This window comes from Lissotriton vulgaris, chromosome 5 (genome assembly GCF_964263255.1).
Source record: "Lissotriton vulgaris chromosome 5, aLisVul1.2, whole genome shotgun sequence".
Lineage (NCBI taxonomy): Eukaryota > Metazoa > Chordata > Amphibia > Caudata > Salamandridae > Lissotriton > Lissotriton vulgaris.
The window spans coordinates 1,907,130,057-1,907,136,056 of NC_141693.1; positions in this window are offsets into that span (position 1 = coordinate 1,907,130,057).

Genomic DNA, 6,000 nt, shown 5'->3' on the forward strand with positions numbered 1-6,000 from the left:
CATTCTGCCAGAGGAGCCATGGCATCCAGATCATATGCTCTCGGCACTCGTGTAGAAGACATCATAAGAGTGGCAGACTGGATCTCTGAGTCTATATATAAGAAATACTATTATAAATCGTAGATGTGGCATCTGTGGTGGTAACACAACTTTAAACTAGCATAATCGGAACCACTGGTGCTGACATTGAATGAAAATGTGCCTAGCTGACGCATCAGGAATTTCCAATTCTATTAAGTACACAGAGGCAAGGATCACCCTTTAGATGCAATTGTCTTTGAACTATAATTTAATTGTCATTAGTGTATTGTTATAACTAATGTTGATACAACATTGAGTTGTTTCTGTTTTATGTCTCCCACCTGATGATTTTTGGAAATGGTCTATGCTTTATATTTATGATGCCAGATTTTACTTTGGGGATCTCTCTTTCTATTTCAGGAAAAACCCAGGACAGCTGTGAGGTACACTCTGCTTTGGAATTCTTTCCCTTGAGAGGAGTTATATATGGCGTGTTGACTCGCTGCAATTTTATTCCCATTGCAGAGTTCAGTCACGGGCTGTGGTTGGTGATATACATCCCTGTTGGATCAACTGGAAGTTTTAAGTCCACGTTGGGCTTTATGGATCTTTGGTGACTTTAACCCTGTTTCCCTTTGGAATATTCTGTTCTTATGGACTTATCTAACAAAGAGGACACAAAATGGTGACTTCCACAGTTACATGGGTAGCTCATATATGACTGGAGCATGTAACATGGGAGGTTCAGGGAAACATGGATAATGTAGTTTGAGTTTTACTTCATTGAGATTGGCTGCTGAAATTAGTTGTAAAGAAACGAGAAGCATATTCCTCGCCACCGTGTCCTTAATAGAATTCTTGATATGCCGGCTATTAAACATTTAATCCACACTAGCTTTTCATGCTTTATAAATAAATAACCCTCCCTCTTTCATTCTGAGACCAGTTCCATAAATATATGTTTCTCACAAACTCTTTCTGTATAACTTCTGCCACAATTTCATATGTATTTTGCATGCCTCAAAAACACTTTTACTTTTCAAGACGGTTAGCCACAAAATAGCTATTCACTTTTCTCTTTGTGTTCTATATAATAGGATTGCTAAATATGTTAATTATATAAGAAAAGTAAATTTGAAACATTCTACTGGTCAGTCTAGAACCCTGGATAACAACCAAGCAGCTTCTTAGTTCCTGTTTTTTGCCTAAAGGATTTTTTCCATCCATTAACATGAGTGAGATCAGTTGCGCTGTTGCTGTACGCTATCCCATTGTTTGATTTTATGACATTTGCTTTTTAACTTTTTAACTGGTGGCTAATTACAGTTCACTTTTGCATATTTTCTTGACAAGCTCTCACCTCCACATGCTAGGGAATTTCTCTTCCTTCCTGGTTCTGCCCGGTTCCGCCGTGGCTGTGTGCCGATTGGGCGGAGGGCGTTCCCGAACCAGCCAGACTCACGTCTCACGGCATTCCCAGGTTTTTGCTATTCAAACCCATGTCATGGTGGGTACACCGCTGGTGCGCTGAAGGTGTGCCTAAGGCAAGCCCGGCTGCACCATCCGCATCAGGACGGGGCCAGAACCCCTGCTCTTTTTTTGTGTGCAGCTTCAACTCACTTCCTCCTCTCAAGATCTTAGGAGTTTTTAAACCCACCCATAACAATGTTTGTCAGGTTCTGGCCCCTGATGCCAGCATCAGGTTCTGCTCTCATTGTTTATTTGATAATATCTTCCCCGCTTATTCCTGGCCTGGCCCCCCCCTTCTTTCGGAGGAGAGCCTTCCCACCTTTCCAGAGTTGCCAATTCTGGATCACATTCGTCTAAGGTTTTCCACTGTTTTAGTCTCAATTGTCGCTCCCTTCCCAAACACCAGTTGCAACCATTTCACTTCCTAGTTGACATGGATCCAGATGTGTTTTTTGTATCAGAGACCTGGCTCCTCGACAGGTCCATACCAGATGGAATTGTGGCACTACCACACAATTTTGCTCTATTAGGTATAAATAGTCCTCTGAAAACTGGTGGAGGAATTGTCATTATAAAAAAAAAATCTATAACTGCAAAATTGAGGTGCTCACGATTCCCAACTGTGAAGTCCTACTTTTCTATATTCCATTCTCCCCATATCTTACCTTTTCTGGTGTTCTCATTTAACGTCCCCCTGGCACATCTATAAACGGGGGTTCCCTGTTGACCGAATCACTTGCCCTCTTGATCTTTGTGCAGCAAATTTTCTATGTTTGGGGACTTGAATTTTCATTTTGATGATCCTAGTAATAAATCTGCTCAAAGTCTTTTGGACAATCTGTTGACCCTGAATCTTTCACTCATCAATTCTTCACCTTCCCATGTAGCAGGTCATCTTTTGGACCCTATTTTTACGAATCTTCCTACTGTTTCCACTGCTGCTCCCATTCAGCTAGGCTTGTCTGATCACCTTGCCATTCCTTTCTTTATTGATTTTTCCTTGGCTCATTCGCCTCGCCATCCCGCCTTGCCAAAGAAAATTGAGAACTGGTCTCAACTTGAAATAAAGGTATTTAATGAGCTGCTTCAGCAGACTGTTCCTTCCATTTCATCTCAACTGAACTCGGACCAGCTACTTTTCGATCACTGGTTGTCTGAGGCTATCAATTCCATTCTTCCCCTTTCTACTGAATCCCAATCTAGAGTGCTTCCCCCACTCCGTGGTTTACTGACTCCCTTAGAGCTGGAATAAAACAATGTAAAGTTTAGGAGAGACTGTGGAGAAAGGATTATGCACCACAGGCCAAAGCCACTTATCTGGAGGCACAAAAAAAATATCATGCTCTTTGCAGATCTGCTTGTGCCTCCTTCTATACCGATAAAATTACGTCCGCCCAAAATTGTACGAAAACCTTATTTAAAGTTGTGTCCGAACTTTCTACATTCAATATGTTCTTGCCTTCCCCCTCCCTTCCATTACACCCTTGAAATGAACTTGTGCAGTTTTTTCATAATAAAGTTGTGTCTATTCATCGTGAGCTTGAGTTGGATTCCTCTTTTCATTACAACTTCATCTTTCCCACTACTCAGCTTTCTGACCAGGTTGTGACTGTTCCTCCTGATTTTGAATCTGAAGAATCTTGTCAAGTTAAGGCTTGGCTCCCAATTGATTTAATTTCTTTGAAAAAAAATCTACTTGGAAACATCAAGTCTGGCTCCTCACTTGATCCTCTCCCTCCTTCCAAGCTCAGATGCCTGAATGGGCCTTCCCATGAGGTGATAGCTCAGCTTCATAATTCCTCCCTAAATCTGGGCCAGTTGCCTCGCAGTTGGAAGCACGCTCTGGTGCTTCCACTATTGAAAAAGACTGGTTTAGACACCCTCTGCTGGTCTAACTACAGGCCTATATCTCTTCTCTCCACCTTTTCCAAAATATTGGAAAAACACATTAACTCTCAACTTACTGCACATGTGATGAAACATAAGCTATTTCATCAGTCTGGCTTTCGTCTTGGTCACAGTACCTAATTAATCAATCAATCAATCAATCAATCAAGGCATTTATATAGCGCACTACTCACCCGGAGGGTCTCAAGGCGCTTGGGGAGGGGGGGTCCGCTACTACTCAAACAGCCAGGTCTTGAGCTGCTTCCTGAAGGCGAGGTGGTCCTAGGTCAGGCGGAGGTGGGTCGGGAGTGAGTTCCAAGTCTTGGCGGCCAGGTAGGAGAAGGGCCTTCCTCCTGTGGTGGTTCTTCGGATGCGGGGGACGGCAGCGAGGGCGTGACTGGTCGAACGAAGCTGGCGTGTGGGAGCGTAGAAGTTGAGGCGGCTGTTGAGGTATCTTGGGCTTTGGTTGTGTAAGGCTTTGTGTGCGTGGGTGAGGAGACGGAAGGTGATTCTCTTGTTGACCGGAAGCCAGTGCAGGTCTCTCAGGTGGCCGGAGATGTGGCTGTGTCGAGGGATGTCAAGGATGAGTCTTGCTGAGGCGTTCTGGATCCGCTGGAGTCTCTTCTGGAGTTTGGCGGTGGTTCCGGCGTAGAGGGAGTTGCCGTAGTCCAGTCAGCTGGTGATGAGGGCCTGGGTGACCGTCTTGCTGGTCTCGGTGGGGATGCGCAGGATGTTGAAGCACAACGAGGAGACGGCGTTGACTTGTCTGGTCATGGAGAGAGAGGAGTCCAGGATGAAGCCTAGGTTGCATGCGTGGTCTGTTGGTTTGGGTGCGCTGCCCAGGGCGGGGGGCCACCAGGAGTCGTCCCAGGCGGAGGGTGAAGATCCCAGGATGAGGACTTCCGTCTTGTCTGAGTTCAGTTTCAGGCGGCTGTTCATCATCCACTTGGCTACGTCTGTCATCCCTTCGTGTAGGTTGGCTCTGGTGGTGGCGGGGTCGTTGGTGAGGGAGAGGATCAGCTGGGTGTCGTCGGCGTAGGAGATGATGTTGAGGTTGTGTTGGCGTGCAATGGCTGCGAGGGGGCTCATGTAGACGTTGAAGAGGGTTGGGCTGTGCGAGGAGCCCTGAGGGACGCCGCAGATGACTTTGGTGGCTTTTGATCTGAACGGGGGAGTCGGACTCTCTGTGTCCTTCCGGCGAGGAAGGAGATGATCCACTCCAGTGCCTTCTCCTGGATTCCAATGTTGCTGAGGCGCTGCACTAGGGTACGGTGGCAGACAATGTCGAATGCCGCGGAGAGGTCCAGGAGGATGAGGGCCGCTGTTTCTCCGTTGTCGAGCAGGGCTCGGATGTCATCGTGGCAGCGATGAGGGCGGTCTTGGTGCTGTGGTTGGACCGGAATCCAGACTGCAAGAGGTCGAGGGATCCGTTCGTCTCGAGGAAGGCGGCCAGCTGCTAGTTGACGGTCTTTTCGATGACTTTGGCCGGAAACGGGAGGAGCGAGATGGGGCGGTAGTTTTTTAGTTCGGTGGGGTCCGCTGATGGTTTCTTCAGTAGAGCGCTGAGTTCAGCATGCTTCCAGCTCTCCGGGAAGGTAGCGGTGTCGAAGGAGGTGTTGATGATGTCCCGCAGATGGGGTGCGATGACAGAGTCGGCCTTGTTGAAGACGTGGTGAGGGCAGGGGTCGGTTGGAGATCCGGAGTGGATGGAGTTCATCGTGCAGATGGCGTCTTCAGTGCTGATCGGGGTCCAAGCGCGGAGGGTGGTGGTGGGGGGCGATGGTGCGGTCGTGGCGTGCGTCGGTTGAGTGTTGAAGCTGTTGTGTATGTCCGCGATCTTGTTGTGGAAGTAGGAGGCGAGGGAGTTGCAGAGGTCTTGTGAAGGGGTGATGTCGTTGTTTCCGGCGTTGGGGTTGGAGATCTCTTTAACGATATTAAAGAGTTCCTTGCTGTTGTGTGCATTGTTGTCCAGTCGTTCCTTGAATGCGGTTTTCTTGGTGGCGTGGATCAGTTGGTGGTGTTTTCGGGTGGCGAGCTTGAGGGTGGTCATGTTGTCCGGTGTTGGGTCTCTGCGCCAGGCTTTCTCGATGGCTCGGCAGTTCTTCTTGGAGCTCTTGAGTTCGTCGGTGAACCACGGGGCTTTCTTGCTGCCGGGTCTGCTAGTTGGGGTCCTCAGAGGGGCGAGGTCGTCTGTGCAGTTGCTGATCCACTTAGTGAGGTTGTTGGCGGCCTGGCTGGGGTTCGTTGTGCTGGTGGGAGGGTCCAGGCTCAGGGAAGCGGCGAGCTGGTCGGCTGTGATCTTGTTCCAGCTTCTGCATGCAAGCTGTTGCTGGTGGTGGTGGACCGTGGTCCTTCTGAAGCTGAAGTGGACGCAGCTGTGGTCTGTCCAGTGGAGTCCGGTGGTGTGGCTGAAGGCGATGTCCTTGCTGGATGAGAAGACAGGGGCGAGTGTGTGTCCGGCGTAGTGGGTGGGGGTGGTCATCAGTTGCTTGAGACCGAGGTTGGCGAGGTTGTCCAGCAGGGTGGTGGTGTTGCGGTCGTTGTTGTTCTCCAGGTGGAAGTTGAGGTCCCCGAGGAGGAGGTAGTCAGCGGAGGGTAGGGCGTGCGGGCTGACAAAGTCTG